Source organism: Pongo pygmaeus, chromosome 4, assembly GCF_028885625.2.
Source record: "Pongo pygmaeus isolate AG05252 chromosome 4, NHGRI_mPonPyg2-v2.0_pri, whole genome shotgun sequence".
NCBI classification, from domain to species: domain Eukaryota; kingdom Metazoa; phylum Chordata; class Mammalia; order Primates; family Hominidae; genus Pongo; species Pongo pygmaeus.
Window position 1 is genome coordinate 167,313,556 of NC_072377.2, and position 23,623 is coordinate 167,337,178.

Sequence of the window (23,623 nt, forward strand, 5' to 3'; positions counted from 1 at the left end):
AATTAGATAAATAAAATATGGTACGTGTATACTATGAAATACTATGCAACCAGAAAAGAAAACAAATCATATCATTTGCTGAAACATGGATGCAGTTGGAGGTCATTATCCTAAGCAAATTAACAGAGGGACAGAAAACCAAATACCACATGTCCTCACTTATAAGTGAGGGCTAAACAATGGGTACTCATGGATATAAAGATGGCAGCAATAGACACTGGGGACTACTAAAGGAGGGAAAAAGGGAGGGCATCTGGGTTTGAAAAACTGTTAGGTATTATGCTCACTTCCTGCATGAAGGGTCCAATCATACCCAAACCTCAGCATCACGCAATATACTCATGTAACAAACCTGCACATGTATCTCATAAATCTAAAATAAAAGTTAAAATTATATTAAAAAATAATTCATGACAAGTCCCCAAACTGATGTCTCTAAACCACATTTATTAAAGATTCATAATTCTTTTGAAATTTCTGATAATGTTTTAAAAAATAATTTGTCATAATTTGTTCTCTCTGCTGGAAATTAAAATATTTCCTTCCCATTTGTCACTCATATTCATTCAACAATAAATATCTCATATATATGTGTGTGTATATATATATATACACACACATATATATATATATTTTGCTCTCAAAGTAGTTCTTTTTATACCAGAACTGTTATTACCAGAACTGAATAATGATATCTGACAATGACATCAGTGACATTTCAGAGAAGTGTATGGTAAATGTTGAATAAGTTAAACAGATAATATATATCATGTACTCTGAGTATAAAATTTACTCTGAGTATATATCATGTACTCTGAGTATAAAATCACAGAGAAGAAGAGTAACCTGAAAAATCTTCTTGGAGGTGGTATGAATTAGAGATTTTAGGAGTTGAATAGTATAAGAATAAGCTAGGAATTTCCAAAGAGGAAAACAGTGTGAAAGAATGATAGAGAAGAGGTCTGAGTATAACATTTAGAAGAATCAGAAAAGTGTTATGGCTGAAGAGGGAAGGGCTCAAGGAGAGGAGGGTAAAGAACTTTGAGAGCTGATAAACCCACCAAGCAGTTTATTTGGGGGAACAGAATAAGTTATGTATAAATTAAGACCTTAATGATGAGGCAGTAATACCGACTCTGCAGTGTGGAAGTAAGGAATCTGAAAAAGTTTCCAGTAAAAAGAATGACATCCACAAAAATCCAAAGGAGACTAAAGTATTGATTACTTAAGGAACCACAAAAAGTTCAAAATGATTAAAAGATAAAGCGTTTATGCATGGGAAAGGGAAGAGAAGACAATAGTTGGGATTGAGAAAGATGAGTTGTAGGAGGTTGCTTAGCTTGGGCCAAAACCTGGAGGCTATTTTTCATCGCATTTAAAGGTAGGATTTTACTCTGAAAGCACTGTGTATTAGTCCATTCTCACACTGCTAATAAAGACATACCTAAGACTGAGTTACTTATAAAGGAGAGAGGCTTAATTGACTCACAGTTCAGCATGGCTGGGCCCCAGGAAACTAACAACTGGGGCAGAAGGAGAAGCAAACACATCCTATTTCTCATGGAAATAGCAAGGAGAAGTGCCAAGCAAAAGAGGGAAAAGACCCTTATAAAATCATCAGATCTTGTGAGAACACACTCACTATCACGAGAACAGCATGAGCGTAACCACCCCCATGATTAAACTACCCCCAACTGGCTCCCTCCCACATCATGTGGGGATTATGGGAACTAAAATTCAAGATGATATTTGGGTGGGGACACAGCCAAACCATATCATTCCACCCCTGACCCCTCCCAAATTTCATGTCCTCCCATTTCAAAACATGATCATGCTCTTCCCACAGTCCCACAAAGTCTTAACTCATTCCAGCATTAACTCTAAAGTCCAAGTTCAAAGTCTCATCTGAGACAAGGCAAGTCCCTTCCCCCCGTGAGCCTGTGAAATAAAAAGTAAGTTAGTTACTTCATAGATAAAATGGGACTACAGTCATTGGGTAAATACAGCCATTCTATATGGGAGAAATTGGCCAAAACAAAGGGGCTACAGACCCCATGAAAGTCTGAAATCCAATAGGTCTGCCATTATACCTTAAAGTTCCATAATGATCTTCTTTGACTCCCTGCCTCAAATTCAGGTCATGCTCATGCAAAAGATGGGCTGCAATGTCCTTGAGCAGCTTCATCCCTGTGGTTTTGCAGGATAAAGCTCCTATCCTGGCTGCTTTCATGGACTGGCATTGAGTGTCTGTGGCTCTTCCAGATGTAGAATACAAGCTGTCAGTGAATCTCCCATTCTGGGGTCTGGAGGACAGTTGGGACAGTTCTTACAGCTCCACTAGGCAGTGCCACAGTGGAGTGGCTCTGTTTGGGGGGTCTGACTCCACATTTCCCTTCTGCACTGCCCTAGCAGAGGTTCTCCATGAGGGCTCCACCCCTGCAGCAATCTTCTTTCTGGACATCCAGGCATTTATATACATCCTCTGAAATCTAGGCAGACGTTCCCAACCCTCAATTCTTGAGTTCTGTGCACCTGCAGGCCCAAAACCACATGTAAGCTGCCAAGGCTTGGGGCTTGCACTGTCTGAAGCAATGGCCTGAGCTGTATATTGACCCATTTTAGCCATGGCTGGAGCTGAAGCAGCTGGGACACAGGGCCCAAAGATGCATGACCCAAAGATGCATGTAGCAGGTAGGCCCTTGGGCCCAGCCCATGAAACCATTTTTCCCTCCAAGGCCTCTGGGCCTTTGATAGAAGGGGATACCTTGAAGGTTTTTTACATGCCCTGGAGACATTTTCCCCATTGTCTTCATGATTCACATTCGACTCCTCATTACTTATGCAAGTTTCTGCATCAGGCTTGAATTTCTCCCCCAAAAATGGGTTTTTTATTTTCTTTTACATCATCAGGCTGGAAATTTTTCAAACTTTTATGATCTGCTTCCTCTTAAATGCTTTGCTGCTTAGAAATTTCTCCTGCCAGATACCCTAAATCATCTCTCTCCAGTTCAAAGTTCCACAGATTTCTAGGGCAGGGGCAATATTCTGCCAGTCCATTTGCTAAATCATAGCAAGAATCACCATTATTCCAGTTTCCCAACAAGTTCCTTATCTCTGAGACCATCTCAGCCTGGACTTCATTGTCCATATCATTATCAGCATTTTGGGCAAAGCAATTCAACAAGTCTCTAGGAAGTTCCAAACTTTCCCCCATCTTCCTGCCTTCTGAACTCTCCAAGTCTTTTAAAGGTTCCAAACTTTCCCACATTTTTCTGTATTATTCAGAGCCCTCCAAACTTATCCAACCTCTGCCTGTTACACAGTTCCAATGTTGCTTCCACATTTTCAGGTATCTTTACTCCAGCACCCCACTTGTGGTACCAATTTACTGTATTAGTCCATTTTCATGCTGCTAATAAAGACATACCTGAGATGGGTAATTCATAAAGAAAAGAGGTTTAATTGACTCACAGTTCAGCACGGCTGAGGAGGCCTCAGGAAACTTACAATCATAGTGGAAAGGGAAGCAAACATGCCCTTCTTCACATTGTGGCAGCAAGGAGAAGTGCTGAGCAAAAGGGGGAAAAGCCCCTTATAAAATCATCAGATCTCATGAGAACTCATTCACTACCATGAGAACATCATGAGAGTGATTGCCCCCATGATTAAATTATCCCTCCCATGACAAGTGGGGATTGTGGGCAATTCAAGATAAGTTTCGGGACACTGCCAAACTGTACCACACTGGGAGCTCCTTGGAAGGAAGAACAGGGTCAGAATATGGTGGATTACACTAAGCTGCAGTGGGGATGATCTAAAAGAGTTGGTACAGTTGTTGGAGGTAGGAAGAACCATTATTAGAAAATTGAAGTGAATTTAGATGATAAACAGTAGTGAAGGGGACTCTAGTGGCATGGTAATAGAAAGAAGTAAATAGATGAATGGTGTAGTAAGGAGAAAGAACTCATAAGTATTTCTGTGGGACCTTAGGACCATTCTGGTGCCCTCTTGGTCCATGCATTTCCACTTTGGGTATCCTTACCCTATATTGTATTAGGCATATTACAAAATACTTACAAACCTATTGAATATCATAAGTAATTATAACGAAGTGGAACTCTCTAATTTTTATAATTGAGTTCTTATAAATTCCATTATTAATTTTTTCTTACAATTTTAACGTTATTAGGTTAAATCTACGCTTTGATTTTTACATTTATATAAGATTTGCATTGAGCAATTGGTTAGTTATAAAATAATTCATGGGCAATTAAATCATTATAATTTTAATTTTTCTGGGTTTATATATGGATATGTAAATTTTATGTACAATTTCAAATGTTTTCAGAAGCCCTTCAAAAGCTTTTCGGTCCTAGGTGCTGTACTTTTTATATAACATTGTCTTGGATGGTGGCGACTCTCACTAATATATCAAGAATCATGAAAAGGAAGATCAAATTCCAAGAGCCTCCCACAACACCCTTTTAGAGTTTCATGTACTAAAGTTCTAAATCAATACTTTTAAATTCAGCAAGTCTTTGAGGATGCTCTAGATCATGGAGTAAGTTTCCCCACCTCCTTGTGGAGATGTTTGTAGCTCAGTGGGGAAAAAAAAAAGGAGAAATCTGTTTTTCCATGCAGACCCTTCTTGTAAATGCAGTCGTTTGTGGTCTTAGGGAAGGAGGAAAAAAACACAGCTGCTGCTGTATCTCTGGCCAGCCCAGGCCACTCTGTGAAGCTGTTTCAGTAATAGAAGGGCCCAGCATGCTGCAGAAGGGCAGATGCTGCATTGACGTCAGCCCCTCCTCAGGGCCAGTCTTCAGCGTGCACATATTCATCTGGCCATGAACAGTGCACCCCACGAATCCACACTGACATGTCATGGCTACAGTACTGACTTACACTTTCTCCTTGACCACTTGCCATTTCTGCAGAAATCAGAATCTTCTCCTTGCTTCTTTACAATTGCCAGCTAAGCCTTGTACTGGAGCAGAGTCAGAGGCAAAAAGGCAATGCAATTTATGACACATGAGTAAAGTGAAAGTAAGTCAAGGCTCTCGGATATCTAAAAAATTAAAATTAAATTTTTTCAAAAAAATTTTCCTCAAATTTTTTTTTCATTTACCAATTTGTTCTATAGCGTGCTCTGAATCAAATTTACCACTATTTCAAGGGAATATTAGATTTTTTATTGGAGTTACTTGATATGAATCTGTCATGTAGACAATTAAGATCAATATTCAGCTTTTATATATTTTTATATATTTTTTCCTCCAATCAGCACTTTTTAGAAAAAAAAAGCAAGCTGGGTGAAGAGTTAGAAGGGACAGAGAAGAAGAGGTAGAAAAAAATGGTAACGGAGAGAAAAAAGAAAAAGAAAAAACTGTGAAAAAAATCTGTGAAAATCACTTTTCGTCTTTCCGTCTTCCATGAATGATTAATTCAAACTTTCTTTAAAAATTTCCCCATCTAATCATATGGAGCCTCTACTCCAAATGAAGTTCACTTCGTGAGTATAAAGGTAACATCCCCAGATTAAGGAGTTTGGTTATTTTCTTCCTGTCTCTAAATAAAATTAAAAATGTTATTTGGCATTACTGTTCCAGTCCTGTAGATTATAAATTATGGCCATGGGTCTAGTTAAAGCTAGTTTTCTTTGGCACTCACATTCACCAGGCATCCCACCCTCTCATTCTTTAATGGACTCGTCTATATGATCTCTTCTTTTTTTTTTTTCTATTATTTATTTTTTCTTGCTATGTTGCCCAAGCTCATCTTAAGCTCCTTGCCTCAAGCAATCTTCCTGAATCAGGCTCTTGAGTGGCTGGGATTATAGGCACAAGCCACTGCACCTCATATAATCTCTTATAAAAAACATTTATCTTTGGCTTCCAGAACTTGATCAGCCAATATGTTCAGCATAAAAAACTAGTTCTGTAATAAACACTGACTTGTTTGCTCCTCTCTAAACTATGTTCATTTTATCTCCAGAGATAAACTGTAAATTATCTTTGAACATCAAACTGATAGTGTGTGCTGCTTCCAGGGTAATTGGAAACCCTGAGCCCCAATCTAGAAAATATATAATAGTATATCAATGTGTATTGTTTTATTTAGTCTTTTACAAGAGCTCATCAAATGCCAGACTTTGCTAAAATTTGAGGAGATGGAGAAGATGAATTTGAATCCATTCTCTAGGGATGCTCTCAACAAAGTGGAGGTGATGGACTTGTGATCTGATGAATTCAGAAAAGCATGACAAGCTTATGAATGAAAGGTAGTGAGGACATAAAAATTGGGTAATTAATTTTGCCCAGTGTGATCATATCAATATATATATTTAATCTGGGTCTAGGTTTTAAAGAATATATATGACTTTATTAGGATAAAAATTAGGGAAAGAGTTAGGAAATTTCCAGGCAGAAGTAATATTTCAAAATCATAATAAAAGTTTCCCCAACCTTTAGCACACAACCATGTAAATAGAATTTACTATTTAACATAGTTTCATTTTGATTAATAAAAAATCCTCTATATTTGCTGGGAAAACCTAGATTAATATTTGCCTAAAAACTACAAAGAGAGCCAAAGCCCTTTTACTCTGTATTTAATGTGCTGTCTTAAATAAAAGCTGAGATGATTCAGTTATCACAAAGAGAAATATGCCAAATATTCAATTTGATGCATTTTGGTGATGTCAACCTACAGAGTTTCTTAAGCCCCTAATATTCCCTGCTGGTCTATTGTAATTAACGTGAGCACTGTGTTTGAAGGACAAAGTTTGGTCTACAAAGGCACTGCCTGAAGTAATAGCATTTACATATTCCTTTATTTTCCTTATGAAAATAGAAAAAAAAAAAGACTCATGCCCAAGTGGGGAATGAGAGTACTGTCCCAATCACCTATTTAGCTAAAATATATATGTATTTGATTCTAAGTTCTAATTACCTCAGTATGTTCTCTTCATTTTTGCCAAGTGTAGCTAAAACATGAAGTTTTGCTAATATTTTGGAACCAGATTTATATCCAGTTACATTCTACAGCTGCTTAATGTATGCTTAATGCTTTACATACACACAATGCTAGATACCAGGAATATAAACAGTGAATAAGGCAAATACCACCAAAATCTTGCAGACTCTTCTATCTAATGGGGAAAACATAGAAAACAAGGAAATGGCTGATCATGACTCTAGGATCAAAGGACTCAAATGGCTCACTGTCAAACTCCATTCATTAAATAAATACCATTCAAACTCAATATCATGATCTACAAGACCCTACATGTTCTTCTCCTACATAATTCCCTTCCATCATTACCTACTATTCTCCCCTTCTCCCACTTAACTTTAGAAATGTAGACCTCCATGTTCATCTTCAAACATGTCAAGTTTATTCCCACACCTGAGCATTTTTATTTGTTGTTTCCTTGGCAAGGAAATCTTCGCTAATTTCCTGAATTCATTCAAGAATGTACTCAAATGTTACCTTTAGAAAGCTTATTCCTGACCATGATTTTTCAACTGGTCTCATCTACCTTCTGTCATGCTCTAACAGTCTTTGTGGCTCATATAACTTGCTGAAATAATATTATACACACATACATGTACACACACACAAATACATTACATGTCTCTCTTCTAGAGAGGAAAGCCAGTTTGAGCCTCTTGTTTACAACTATATCTCCAGTCTCTTGTACAGTGCCTTGCACTTAATAAATGTTCGATAAATATTTTCTGGGTTTTGTTGGAGTTGATTTATGTATGCATAGTGATATGAAAGGGGAAGAAATGGTTTTTGAGTGTCTTTTCCCTTTAGAAATTTGCATATGATCATTCACCATAAATTTTCTGTTCCACTCTGGCTATCTAGAATGTGATATTTCTAACGGAATGATCTCAGAGGATAGTTGATTCTGAAACTCAAATTTGTTAGTTGAAATGGAAGTACACTCCTCTGTCTGAATATTGTCAACATTTCAAACTGATGTACTGATTTCTACCAACAATCATGAGAACTTACCTAGTTCTCGTAATTCTAAAAACATTCCCTTTATTGAACAGCATTTGTTCTGTTTTGATCTGAATCAGTCAACTTGTATATTTTGTAAGGTCCGTTGCTGCTAGAGACTCCTCTACCCACAACACAAATGCTTTAATTACAGGTTTCCTTCTCTGTCTTCATTCCCAAGGAAGGAAATACTTTAATCTACTCTTAACATTTGTCACCAGTTTCAGTGTCAGTGACCACATCATCTTCATAGCTCACTGCCTGTATATATTTTTTGGCTAATCCTTTTGTGTTTTTTTACATTTAAATTTAACACTAAGCATAAATGAGAATTTTCAAGCTCGGTAGAGCCTAACAATCTTTCCATCAGCTTTACAGGTGATTTGCTTTCTAATTACCATTCAAAAGAATATATACATAGCTATTTTTACACTCATATATTAGTTGCTGCTATATGCAATTGAATAAAGACAGATAAGGAGACAGGCACAATTATATCTGCAAATCATTGCAGTAAATTGGATGTTTATTCACAGAAACATCTAGTTGATGATCACTTTCTGGCAAGATTGGACAAGTTTCAAAGCAACTCCAAAGGAGATCTGAGCATACTGTTATAAAGAAAAATTTCACAGAACATAATCAAGATATTTGTGTTTGCTAAAGGAATTATAACCCCATGAAAAATGAACTCTCTAACTTTGAGGTAGAGGTGTCATTTATTTACTGTGATATTAACTGCAAGCCAAGATCAGTTTGCTTTAATGAAAAAAGAGAAAATGTTGTTTCTGATCAAGCAAATTCAAATGAAAACATTGCCATTTCCCATTTGCCTTTTGGATATCTTTGCTATTTTCTTCAGAATACTACCTTAACACATTCATATACAATTGATGGAAATGTAAATTAGTTTGATCCTTCCGGAGGAAAATTTAGAAACAAGAATAGCATCTTTTAAAATTCTTATTTGAGCTACTAGAAACGGACTGTAGCCAACGGAAGCAGATAAATACTTTATTGATGGTGTATCTTAGAGCTATTAGAATGGAAGAGATATCTAATGATCCCAGGTTTAGCTAGGGCCAGAAGAGCACTGGGTGGAGGTACAGGAAGTAATAGACATCTTTTAGGGAGTGTGCAATGAAATGAATTAGGTCCAAGCATTTTCAAGCCTTTATAATTCAAGTCCTTTTTCATAAAACTTTACTAACCCTCCCTTTTTCTTTAGCTCTCACTAACGTCACTTTTCTGATTTCTCATTCCTGGAATGACAAATGTTTCCCAGGCCAACTCTGATCAGTTGTTTGGCTGTTTGAGAAGGATTTGAAGGATCTGTCAAGGCTCAGTTGGAAAGAAAACTTTGATGATTAGCAGTGTATGCTATGGGTGCTGATGGGAGAAAATGGTTGCCCTTAGACTAGATTAGATCTGAGAAAACAACAAAGGACTCATGGCACAAAAATACTAAAATATTTTTAAAACCCATTAGGAACTGGTATAATTCAAAATTACACACATTAACATGCAATCAAGTATGAATGTACAAACAGGATTATGATAACCTTAATTACATTTGCCTTGGGCATAAAAGTATTAGCAAATGCAATGCATAGTTATTATAACCTTGAACATAAGCCAGTAAAATCTTAGTGATAATCCATTGGATAAATTTTGTTCAACTTTTATTATCTGACTGTACATAAACTAAACTGCTACTATTGGTTTATAAAGAAGTTATAAGTTGATACAACAGGTAGCATGGAAAAAGTTGGGATGAGGGTGAAGAAATAAAATGGACTTTTTCTCTCTGTCATTTATTTATTCTGTAGCAAATACTATGCTTATTTGTCCTTCCTATATCCTTTTAAGTAAGATATGAGGAATGTCTCCTTTTACAAATGTGGAAATAGGTTCAAAAGCTTTTTGCTCCAAAGTAGGTGATAGTTTCACCCAAGTCCAACTCTTCTATAGTCCATGCCTTTAATTGTTTTACTGTTTCATTATGTAACCTCAAAAGACCATGTTAAATCATCCATACTTTCTGTAGATTCCCTCAGCTAAATAGCTAACAGAAAGTAGGCAGAAACAGCTAACAACTGATCAGAGTACCTGGTAGGTGCCCATTCATCTGATATAAGAGTGGATGGAGGAGGGAGTTAACTTTTCACCAGGAAAATTATAGAACTACATACTCTCTACTTTTTTAATTTTAAAAAAATCCTAATAAAGACCCACTTCTATTATTATCAATGTCAAACTCAAATATTAAAGTGACAGAATTGAATATTGAGAGTGTTGCTTTGGGAACCATACTGCCTGAGGTCATATCTTTGGCTCTAATACTTGCAAAGTGTGTGACACTGGAGAAGTTATTGAGCCTCTCTGTTCTTTAGTTCCTGCAATTGAAAAATGTAGATATAATGATTCCCATCTCATATTATTGCAAGAAACAAAATAATGTATCTAGAACACCTAGATCTGTGCATGGAATGCTGTATAATTGATGTGTTTACTATTATTATCATTGTTATAATGGTAATTACTCTTATTCCAAATCTGTAGATACCACCAATAATTTAATTCTGTTTTCAGTATCACAGCTGCCCATTTTAGAATTCTCTACCATGATCAGTTGCTTATCACTGATAACTAACTCCACCATTAAAACCTTCCTTTCCCACATGAAGCACTGAGATGCAGTGATGAACAAAACAGATGCTTCCTTATCCTCATCAAATTTTCAGCCTCTTAGGGAATATAGAAATTAAGATAAATTAATAATTTGGAGTACTATGAATGTTTTGAAAGAAAAATATAGTTGTGACAGAGAGTACAATTGTGGTGTTGGCATTATGGAAGGCTTTCTGAGAAAGTAGTGTTTCAGTTGAAACTTGAGAGAAAAGGAAGCTAAGTAAAGAGAAGTGATTCAAACAGAGGAAAAGGTATGTGTGAAAAGTTAGAAGGATGGGTACACACCAGCTAGGTATTTATGATGTAGCTTGAATGTACCCTTCTATAAGAGGAAGGGTGAAGAGAGGAGAGTAGAGTCCACTAAAGACAAGGTCTTGTTTGTCATTTTGGGAAGTTTGTATCTCGAGGATCATGGAAAGTCACAGAAGCATTTTAAACAAGGGAATGACAATCCTTTTGTTACTCACAGAAAACTTGAATTCAGCCTATTCCCAGTATTGCAGACAGAACAAGAACGAAAAAGGAATTGAAATGTTTACTTAAGTCTTATCTTAGCTCAGGCTGCTACAACAAAACTATCACAGAGTGGGTGGCTTATGAACAACAGCTATTTATTTCTTAAATATCTGTCCTGGAGGCTGGAAGTCCAAGATCAGTGTGCCAGTATGGTCAGGTGAAAGCCCTCTTACGGGTTGTAGACTTCCAATTTCTCATCCTATCCTTACGTGGCAGAGAGTAGAAGGGGGAAGCAAGCTGTCTCATGACTCTTACAAGGGCACTAATTTTATTCACAATGGCTCTGCCCTCATAACCCAATCTAATCCTAATTATCTCCAAAAGTTCCTACTTCTAATACTGTCACATTTGGTGGGGTTTGTTTTAGTGTTTTAACATATGAATATTGGGAGACACAATTATTCTATATACAATGATTCTCTTTAAAAAATGCTGATAGGAGACTTAATTGAATAAAGCACAGAATACCCTAGAATTTTGTTTCACCATCTATCTCCCTGAAGCCATTCTAGCATAATAGCTATTTTTTTCCACTTCTCATGCCCCTTTCCAAAGAAAGCTCCTTCTATCTTTTCATTTTCAAAACCACTGTTACTTTTCCTTCTCCTTCTTTCTTTATTTCACTTCTCATTTCCAAGATAGACTTAGAAAGGCATGACCTACATTCCCCTTCATAGAGGCTCCCAAGTTGAGGGGAGTGTGGTCAGCAGGCAATCTTTAGCAGTGAGCCCATTCAGAGGGTCTGCCTTAGCTGTGGAGACCAAGCCAGGTCATTTCTTTCCCAGGGAGGCCCACTTCTGTGACTGAGAGAAATGAGGATATAAGGACCTGGCAATTTCAGCCAAAATGGGGAAACTGTCCATCCACATACACCCAGAGGTCCCATCAGGGTAGGCCGAGGCTTTGTCAATCCTGCATGGCAATTAAATTTCTCCCTTTATCCAATCCTTCTATCTCCCATTTCTTTCACCAGTTTTGACCCTGATAAAGCTCTTGCAGCCCACACATTTCTGCACACATTTCCAGAGAACTCAGCCTGCTGTAACTTTTCCTTCTATTTTATTCTTCAGAAGGTATATCTGCCAGTTCACATATAGATGAACTCATTTTTTTTTAAAGTGAGTTTTAAAAAATTATTTCTCTGTGCACATTGCTCTGATCAAAGTGAGAGAAACCCAAGCCATGTGGCTTGTGTAGCACCAAAAACCTCTCTCACAAGTTCATGGAGCTATGTGTGAGTGTGGAAGGCAGTAAGTAAGGTATAGTAAGCCTATGACTTAGCATATATTATTATTTTTTGTACATATCACGCAGACTCCCTGGAACACCTCTTTCATGAGGCTTTTCTCCAGTCAATGAGAGTACAGGAGCCAGGAGAAGGGCATCAAATTCCACATTCTCTGCATCAAAGCATCTGCCTGTCTTCTGCCCACAGCAGCAAATTTGTATTTGATCTCATTATTCTAGTGCATTTTTGTGATGACCTAGCACAGAATTGGAGATAAAAATGGTAGGAAGAAGTGAGAGAAGGAGAAGGACTTTGTGAGGTCAATCCACATAATCAGGAGTTGGAGGGTGGAGTGGGGGATGTTTGGCTGGTTGGTTTGCTTTTTGGAGGGCAATGGCAGGGGGAATGTTGGGCGTGATAGAGTTGGGGAGAAAGAATTGGAGATTTGAGAAATATTGCTAGGAGTTATGAACTTGATCTCCTTTTACGTAAGTTGAGAGGTAGGGAAATTATTAAAGTTCTCTTTTATTGCTCTTTTGTTGTTTATATTAAAGTTCTTTTTTTATATATATATGTATGTATATATATATCTTTATATTAAAGTTCCCTTTCATTGCTTCTTTGTTGTTGTTTGGACTAGAGCAGTGTTTCCAAAAGAATGATCTAGAAGGTCATATGTATCATAATCACCTGGAGAGCTTTAAGCCTAATTCTGTGGCCACACCTCCAGAGTTCACCATCAGATTTGGAGCTGGGTCTACAATATCTTTTTTGTTTTTCAAAATAAGTATCCCACATGTTTCCAGAACATTTCTTCCATAGACCATATTATATGAAGCACTGACAGAGTCCAGAATTCAGTCTTCAAACTGAGCAAGTTGCATGATGAGGTTATCCACATGCAGGCTTTCCAGGGTTTATACAGTCATGCATGGTTTTAGGGAAATTTACCTCCAGATACTCAGCTTCTGCATGTAGTCTTTCCTAAAGGTGATATTGCTGAAAAAAGTGTATTGTCTTCTAATTTTCCATAACTATTCCCTCCCTTTTAAATTGGTTTTTTCTCCATGCTCTAAATGAAGAATAGCATTTTCCTGCCTGCAGTGAATCTTTCAGATTTCGTTGTCCTTTGGTCTGATTAATTCAAGCACCAAAGAAAGGGAAATGTCAAAGTCCATCGTTGCTAAGAAAGAGAGCCAAGAGAACAAACAAAAAAGTCAGAATGTTAGTGAAAAGTATAGAAATTTTACTCCAGAGGCTCCTGCCTTTGGCCATCTATGTGTCTCTTCATTATCTACCTACCTACCCATCCATTCATCTGTCATTAGTATTAGTCAGAGTTCTCCAGAGAAACAGAGCCAATGGAATACATGTATATTGTATTTATAGATAGATAGATAGATAGATAGATAGATAGATAGACAGATAGATAGATAGATATTGGTCTATTTATACATCATTAGTATGAATTGGCTTATGCAATTATGGAGGCTGAGAAGTCCCAAAAACTGTCATCTGAAAGCTGGAGAGTCAAGAAAGCCAGTGGTAGAATTCAGCCTGAAGGCAGGAGAAGATGCGATGAGAGGTCCCAGCCCAAGCAGTGAGACAGGAAGAAAAATGAGTAAATTACTCTTTCCTCTGTCTTTTGTTCTATTTGGTCACTCAGTGGATTGCATGATGGCCAAACATATTGGGGAGGGTATGTATTAAAAGCCAATACAGCATAAACAATTAGCCAGAAAACATCTTTTGAAACTACTAAACTTGTGATGAAAAATCTCAGTTGACAACTTAAAATGTGTAAGGAGTTAAATAATTTAAATATTATTTTAGTGAATACAGGAGGATATGTATGTGTGTACATGCCTACACACACACACACACACTCACATATATATACATATATATATATCTTTGTTTTTGGATGGTTTAAGGATGCTTTACGGATGGTTGCATCTGTACTGAACTCTTTTCTTTTTACCTGTGTCTATCTGGTATATCACAAGAATACATAGCTCTGGATCTCATGAGGAAATATTTTGGAAATCATGGTCCTAGACCATGTCTACTAAGTACCTAAACTAGAGTATAATGTAGATCTGAGTGTGGGGTGGCCATGTTGGGCCCATATGCATATACAGCAAAGAAAGTTGGCACCAGAGAAAAAATAATAAAGCAAATGTAGAAAGAAAAGTAGAGAAGTGATGATGATGATGATGATGATGATGATGATAATGATGACGAGAGAGAGAAGCTGCAAAGTTGCCAATAACTTTTCAATTATAATTCCAGCCATTATTAAGACATGGGAGCATTTTCTTGCCGTGAAGTTCATGTGCTAATGTTTGCATGTTTCCAATAATTGTCCTTTTTTTAGCTTCAGGTAATTTGAACAGGTATCTCACACTTGTCTCTAAATTGTTCCATGCCTAAGCACATTGCAAATAACTGAGAGAAAAAAGCATTTTAAGACTATTGAGGAAGAATTTAAGAGGCCCCACAAAACCACTGCTGGGATCACAAACCAACAGCATCCATCTCATTAGCCTCATTAATTACGAAGTTGAAACACCATCTATTCCAACCCTTTCATTTTATAGATAAGGGAACTCTCTATTTGGTCACATTGTATGCAATTAAGTAACAATTTCAAAAATATATATATTATAGATCTAGATGAAAGCAAAGAACCAAACCTTTACATAGAACAGCTTGAAATAGAAATCACTGCTGAATGCAAGCTGGTATTATTCTGATTCATCATAGACAGATGATAATTTAGATTCGAGAGAGATTTTTACTTAAATGTACTTCTCACGTGCTGTTTCAGCAATTTAGTTATCTAATGATTTGCTTGTATTCATTCCTAAGTCAGGAGCCTAGGTTAAAACATACCTTGTGAATCTCAAATCAGGTTGCCATGGTAATAGAATCTATTCTCCAGCAACTGTGCACTCTCAGCTAACTTGAGTGTCATGTATTTTTCTCTGATGCCAAAGAACTATGACAGCTTGTAGGATTTTCATGTCTTATAGTATAGAATTTAATCGCTCTTCAAAAAGTATTTTATAGATTGCATTTTACATTATGCATTAATATAGCCCCGAAATTGTATTCATTTGAAAAAATGTTACAAATCTTGACTCCAATTTTGGTACAGGTTGAGATGAGTCATTTTATGCTTTAACCCTGCTCCTTTAGGCACTGTGAAAAAAAACTTCAAAGAAAAATTTAAATAAATTCTGAAACATAGCTTTACTTCCCATTAATACATATTTTTCTTAACGTTTAAAATTTGTCAGCAAGCTCCTTGTCGGCAGAGAATAGGTTCATATTCTTTGACTCACCCAGAGTAACTAGAATACCACCTCAATGCATCTTGAACTAAACTAGGCATGTTATATTCCAAGATATTATTTATGAACACCCATGCTCTCCAGTCTCAAAGTACCTCTGTTTACCTGTTGTGTGGCTTAAAATCCAATGACCTGCACTTCTTGGAAAGACATAAAGCTTCAACGAAGACAAAGACAAGCAACTCTGAGTAGAAACTTAATCTAATTCCAATCCATCATCAGCATAATAATTATGCTCTACTATAACTGGTCCCCTGCACCTGCAGTTTCCACATCGGAGGGTTCTGCATCCACCCAACTGCCAATCCAAAATATTTAAGAAAAAAAAAAACAATGAAGAGTAACAATATAATAATGAAAAATAGTACAAATAAAAACAATATAATGTAACAACTTTTTACATAGCATTTACATTGTATTGGGTATTATAAGCAATTAGAGATGACTTAAAGTATATGGGAGGGTGTTTATAGGTTATATGCAAATAGCATGCCATTTTATATAAGGAACTTGGACATCTATACATTTTGGTATCTGCAGGGGCCCTGGAACAACAAATCCTCCAAGAACACAGAGGGGCAACTATATTTTCTTGGCATTACAATGCTAGTGTGTTAAGCGTTTTATCTAACTGTTTCATATGAACCTTTAAGGCAAACACATTTTATAGATGAGGGCAGTATGGTTTAGAGAAGATAAAGCAAGTTAGCTAAAGACAAACAACTGTAAACTATTCAAATCCAGGTGTTCTAAATACCTTCCACTACTGAGGATATTTCTGGCTACAAGTAAATAAAAATCAGATTCACTCTCAATCCAGAGCTAGGGCAAGGGTAAAGTTAGGTGCCTAGAGCACAAATTTAACATTCACCTCAAGCTCTCACTGTTCTTCTGTCCTGACCCATTCTTCTCCATCCTACTCTGCCCCAGGAGGTTGATCTGTAAGGATCACATCAGAGCTGCTTTCCCCTCTCACTGCCCTATGGGTTGAGCTTTTCTGTTGGATCTCAGCAGGAAATCAGAGAAAGCAGGAGAGAGACCTGTCTTCAAGGCAGCCTTGGTTGCTTTCCTTTACAAATTTCCCCAGTCTTTATCATATCATATTTAGTACATAAGGGCCACAGAATAATATGTGTTTTATGTTAAGACAGCTGGGTAGAGACATGTATTTAAAAACCAATGGTAGCCTGCAGATACTGAAATCTCTTATGATATACTTCATATAATATTATGAATATTACTAATATTCTCTTCACTCAACACTTAGTTGGTAATTATTTACTGAAACTCTGAATGACTTTCCATTCTGCTTAATATAAAATTCCATATCCTAAAGTGACATATGATCTTCTACAATCTGACTCCTGACTGCCAGTTGAGGTTGTTCTCCATCATTCAGTCTTTAACTGTCTGCAGTCCAAGACATAATGGACTTCTAATATCTTTAAGGATGCCAAACTCTTTTGACTTGAGGCTTTCTTTACAAACAGTCCCTCTGCCACGAATTATTTCCCCTAACTTTATTCAGCGGAACAGTTTCTACTATCATGTGTTTCTTTAGAAGAGTTAAATAAATGAACAATAGTAAAGTATTTAGCTAGTTCTTGGCAAATAACATTCATGCTGGCTATTATTAATTGTCAAGCCTTGTGCTAAGTGTGGGTCATTTCAAAATTAAGAAGATGGCCAGGCATGGTGGCTCATGCCTGTAATTCCAGCACTTCGGGAGGCTGAAGCAGGCAGGTCACCTGAGGTCAGGAGTTCAAGACCAGCCTGGCCAACATAGTGAGACCGTCTCTACTAAAAATACAAAAATTAGCCAGATGTGGTGGTGCATGACTGTAGGACCAGGTACTTGGGAGGCTGAGGCAGGAGAACTGCTTGAACCCCAGAGGCAGAGGTTGCAGTGAGCCGAGATCACACCATTGCATTCTAGTCTGGGTGATAGAGTGAGACTCCATCTCAAAAAAAAAAAAAAAAAAAAAATTGGCTGGGCACGGTGGCTCACTCCTGTAATCCCAGCACTTTGGGAGGCTGAGGTAGGTGGATCATGAAGTCAGGAGATTGAGACCTGCCTGGTCAATATGGTGAAACAGCATCTCTACTAAAAATACAAAAATTAGCTGGGCATGGTGACGGGTGCCTGAAATCTCAGGTACTCAGGAGGCTGAGGCAGAAGAATCACTTGAATCTGGGAGGCCGAGGTTGCAGTGAGCCGAGATAGCGCCACTGCTCTTCAGCCTAAGTGACAGAGTGAGACTGTTTCCAAAAAAAAAAAAAAAAAAAAAATTGAGAAGATAAGCATATGAATGTGTTGTTTTTATAGCGGTACTATTAATTATTATTGTATTGATTGGGAGGAAGTAAGCCAATTTCTCCTAGGGGATATCAGAAAGGCTTACCAAATGAAGAAGGAAACTTGTATGTTGTACTTAAAACCCCAGATCGTATGTCTTCTATGTGCAACTACAGAGAATAAAATAAAAGGAAGTAAAATATTTTGAAAGGCCTATCAGAAACCATGCATCTTAAAAGTAAGTTCTGTTATTTCCAAGTGAAAAACATGTAAAGAAAGGTAGAGTGGGTGTAGGATAACGTCTGTTCAAGGAATTTTACCATCATTCTTGGCTGTTCCTGTATTTAGCATTTTTCATCTGGGAAGAAGACTGATGGCATCTTTCTTGAAGATTGTTAACCTTCTCCAAAAAGACTACAATGAGATGTGCTATATAAACACACAGAAAAATAACTCAGGCATCTGAGCCCCTCCAGATCTCAGAGACGTGAGAATGGAAGATTGACTTAGCAAAGCAGAAGCTTGGAGGGGAGAAGAAATCGAAGAGCCATCTGTCAGCTAAAAAGCTAGAAAAACAAATACAATAGCATGTCACATAACCTCAGTCTTGGCCTTTCCTTTGGCTGATTATCTAAATGTAGAAAAACTGACCTATCTCATTTCTTTGAGTGCTTCAGAAAACAAAACACTTACTCCTGTTACTGGAAGAGCTTCACGTTGCAAATTGTAAGGTGATTATTCCCATAAATAAAATTTTAAGGCCCAATGTGTGCATTTAACGGGTGATAATCCAGAAACATTAAAGGGAGGGAAATGTCCTAGTTGGTGTCATTCACATCTTTCTGAGTCAATCTTTTCATTTATGGAAAATTCCACTGTTTTGCATGGGCTTCCTTCCCCCAAGTCCCTGCCATTGGATTCGAAGACATCAACACACATGGGCAACATTTACAACACACTTGCCCTCTCAGTTCTGTTTAATCCTCCTCTGCAATGAGATTTTCTTAACCTCCTCCATGATCCATGTCCATGAATACACTCTGAATCTTGCCATACCTAAAACTACTCTATATCCCAAATAATTAATTCTAGTTGCTTAACTGACATATTTTCAGCTTGATTGTTTCACCACTGCTATTTTATGCAATTGCATTTCCAATCTAGCGGCAACTGTTTTCTTACTCTCCATCTCCCTCTCCATCACCTTCTTCCTCTTCATTTACCCTCCATTTTCAGATTGTACTTTAAATCATCTCTAACCAATAACAGATTCCACTGATCCTCAGTATTTTCATTATCATCTGGCAAAACCTTTATAAAGAAAAAACAATGCCATCTTCTCACTTCTGTAGCCTAGTGCTATAAACCGAATGATCTCTACAAAATTTGTATTTTGAAAGCTAGCATCTTCTGTGACTGTACATAAAGATAGAACCTGTAGGGAGTAATTCAGGTTAAATGATTTGATAAGGATGGGGTCCTAATTCTACATGATTGGTGGCTTTATAAGAAGAGGAAGAGAGAGGAGTCTCTTTATTATATAGAAGACCATGGTTTATATATACCAAGGAAAGGCTACATAAGTACATAGTGAGAATCAGCTCTCTGTAAGCCAGGAAGAAAGCCCTGCTCTCAGACTTCAGCCTCCAGAAGTCTGAGAAAAAATAAGTTTCTGGTTTTTTAAGCCACCTAGTCTATGCTACTTTGTCATGGTAGCCCAAGCTGACTAACACATCTGGGACCCTAGCATTCTTGGGGAAAAAAGTCATAAGACAAAGTTGATTAGTATGACTCCAACTTCGTGATTACTAATTGAAACCAGGCCTTCATCACAGACTAAAATGACTAATATGTTTATCTTGTCAATCAATTTTATATAATGCACAGCAAACAAACATTGTTCATTCTTCCCAAATAGTCATAACCACTTTCCCCTCACTGTTGTATTTGTTGCATAACTAGCTTTAGTGAATGCCCTCCTTATAACTTTGGGGTTCTTTCCCACTTGGAATCTGAGTGTGGATGTGCTACCTGCTTTTGCCAATGAGGTAATAGCATACTTGATGCGAGCAGAAGCTTAATAAAGGACATGTATTTTTTGTTTGTTTCTACGTTCACCTGTTCTGGCTCCATAACAAAATAATGTAGACAGGGTGGCTTAAATGCCAGAAATTTATTTTCTCACAGTTCTGGAGGGTGGAAGTTTAAGATCAGAGCATATCATGGTCAGGTTCTCATGGAGAACCTCTTCCAGTTTGCTGATAGCCCCCGTCTCATGGTGTCTTCACATAACAGAGAGAATGAAAGAAACAGATAGCTCTCTGGTATCTCTTTTTCTAAAGATGTTAGTTCTGTCTGATCAAAGCCCCACTCTTATGATCTCATTTAATCTTAGTTACTTCCTTAAAAGTTTTATCTCTAAATACAGTCACAATAATGGTTAGGGGGCTTTAATATATGAATTTAGGGGTGACACAAACATTCAGTCCATAACTGTTTTCTTTTCTGGAATACTGCCACTAGTATTAGAACAAGCTTTATCGAACTTGCTGTAGGACTATAGGAAACTTGCAGGGGAAGTGCATGGTCTCAGCTGAAGTCATTCTAGGTCAACCAGCTCATAATTTACCTGGCAGTTCACTACAGGCAGCAAGCCCAGCCCCAAATCAATGGAACCTAGTCCAGATACACTGAACTGCCTTGCCATCCACAAATGCAGGAGAAGTAATAAGTGGCTGCCAATTTGAGCCCTTAAGATTTGAGGTTGGTTGTTTGTTACTCAGCAATAGCTAACTGATAATGCCCCATCACTCTTAGAATACCACATATTCTTATACAGAGAAAATAGAAACCGTCAAACAGAAATATCCCTTACTTTTTGCTGCCATGTTTACAAATTACTGAAAATGTATCAAATCTCTCCTCAACTTTTCCTTCAGTAAAAAAGAAAATGTATTTCCTCCTATCTAAAGCCAGCTGCTCCATTTGAATTCTGGAACTCTGGAGTCTCAGCATCTTCTTCTTTCCTTTACTTGCCACTCACTCAACAACCTATTGCAACTTGTCTTTTATCTTCTGTCAATAAGCCACAATGTCCCTAGATAAGATCACTAAGGAACACTTCATCATATTTTATTTTTCATTTTCTTGACCTCTCGGTACTTATTCCTCTGGCTTCATAATGCCATCCTTTCATGTTCATCCTCCCACCTCTCTGTCTATTTATTTCTATTTCTTTTCCTGGATCCTTTGCCGCCATCTGGATTTTAGATACTAGAGTTCCTCAAAGATTAGTCTTAAGACTTCTAATGTAGTTACTTAGTGTTCTATCCTTAGGTGAGTTCTTCATCATTCATCACCTAATATTGAATACCTCTATATTTACATATCCCAGGCCACTTCTTTAAGCTCTAGAGTATACATCTCCAGGACTTCTGGAGATATCTACATCCCAAACTCAACATGTACATGTCTCCTCTTGTGATCATCTCTGTTTTATTATACTAACCTGGCATTCTTCCAGTGTTACCCAGTTAAGTAAATGGCACAGCCATCTGTATTCAGTTTTGCAAGCCAGAATCATCATGTCACCTTGACAACTCCCTTCTCTTCTTCCAATTTCCATTTTCTCCCCCACCCCCAGATGTATGCAATGAATAGCTTATAAAGTTGTCCTGATTCCCCAAGAAGGGTCACTTTTCCTTGCCATATAAATTTTGGTAACCTCTATATCTCTTTGCAGTGCTCATAAGAATTTAATTACATCTGTCTTTCCTCTAAAATATTAACTGTATTTAAAGGGTGGGTCCGTGTTCATATCATTTATCATTCTATCTCCAACACTTAGTAAACTATCTGGAAATTTATAAATATTCAATAAATAAATATTAAAAATGGTGGAATATTAATACTCATTTGTACATTTTAATCAGCCAAAGAGTGTTTTATGTCAGCTCAGAGAAAATAGATTTTATAAGTATTTAAATATCTAAGGCAAAATGTGTTCATGTGGATTTATCTCTTCCTAGATGGTGTACAGAGGTTCTGTCTGGTTAAGAATTATTGCAAGAAAAAATGTTTGGCTACATAAGATTCTACAAGAAAATTATAGGAGCAAACTATGTGGTGAAATTGGTGGGTTATTTTGAGATCAATTTTAATGAGAAGGAGAAAGTACATTGTTCTACAGTATGGCTAAAAAAAAAAATAGATGGGCTTTGGAAGCTGACGTTCAAGTGCCAAATTCACCATTTAACCTTGGAGATTTACCATCTAATAGCCCCTTTTACTCACATAAAAATATTTTAAGTCTAACTATATATTATAACCACTGGTTTAACTTTTGAAAAATAGAGAAAATGAGTGTCAAACCCAGAGCTTATCAAATGAGAAACAGAATATGTATGAGTGCTTTAAAACTCCAAAATCTAATGTGTTGCTCAGCAAAGATGAAAGGACATGTATGTAGAAAAAGACAGTAGCAATAAGCGATACCTTCCTCACAGGACTGTTAAAAATAGCAAGTGATTGGGAGGGTGAGGCAGTCGGATCACAAGGTCAGGCGTTTCAGACCAGCCTGACCAACATGATGAAACTCCATCTGTACTAAAAATACAAAAATTAGCCTGATGTGGTGGTGCACACCTGTAGTCCCAGCTACTCAGGAGGCTGAGTCAGGAGAATCGCTTGAACCCGGGAGGTGGAGGTTGCAGTGAGCCGAGGTCATGCCACAGCACTCCAGCCTGGGTAACAGAGCGAGATTCTGTCTCAAAAAACAACAAAAAAATATATAGCAAGTGAGATAATATGGGCGAATACTAGCAGAGGGTTCAGAAATATTAGTTTCCTATCCTTTCTTTTTTCCAGGATACTGGGAACAGTAAGAAAAATGCTTTTAGAATAGTGATGTGGAAAAAAGAAGTCCTAAGTTCAAATTCTACCTCTGTTCTTCACTAGCTGAACAAATATGGACAAGTCATGCATTTTCTTTTAGCCTGAGTTGTCTGTCTGCTTAACATGAGTAATAATTAATATATATTCATTCAGTTAGATAACATACACTCAAATTATTGAAGAAATAAACAATTCAATCAGATCATTCATTGGATATTTCTTGAGCATTTACTCTATGCATAGTACTCTTCTAGGAATTGCAGAAATAAAAAGGAAGAAAAAACGGTGAACATGGTCTCTATCCTTTTGACACTTAAGAACTATCAGTAAATATTTTTTAAAAGAAATAAAAAGATAAATGATAAAGAAATTGTGATACATACCCTACATATAAGTTATTGAAATAGAAAAATAGAAAATACTGGTGAAGGAGGAACTTCTTCGATATAGAGTGATCAAGAATGACCGCTTTCAGCAAGTTATTTTTGCTCTGAGATCAAGCTAAGGGCTAGAATAGAGTAGAGTGCGTTAAGGTGGAAAATAGGGCTTTGGACTCAGGTTATATTTTATATTGAAATCTAGAAGAATAGAAGAACTCAAATAACAAACAGATTCAAGTATTTGGCATTTTGT

The 23,623-nt window shown here is 37.1% G+C and overlaps 1 long non-coding RNA gene across 1 annotated transcript in view; it reads left to right on the forward strand.

The window, feature by feature from the left end:
• LOC129037384 (uncharacterized) overlaps positions 1-23,623 on the forward strand; it is an 85,513-nt gene that overhangs the window by 11,780 nt on the left and 50,110 nt on the right. The window lies entirely within an intron of this gene.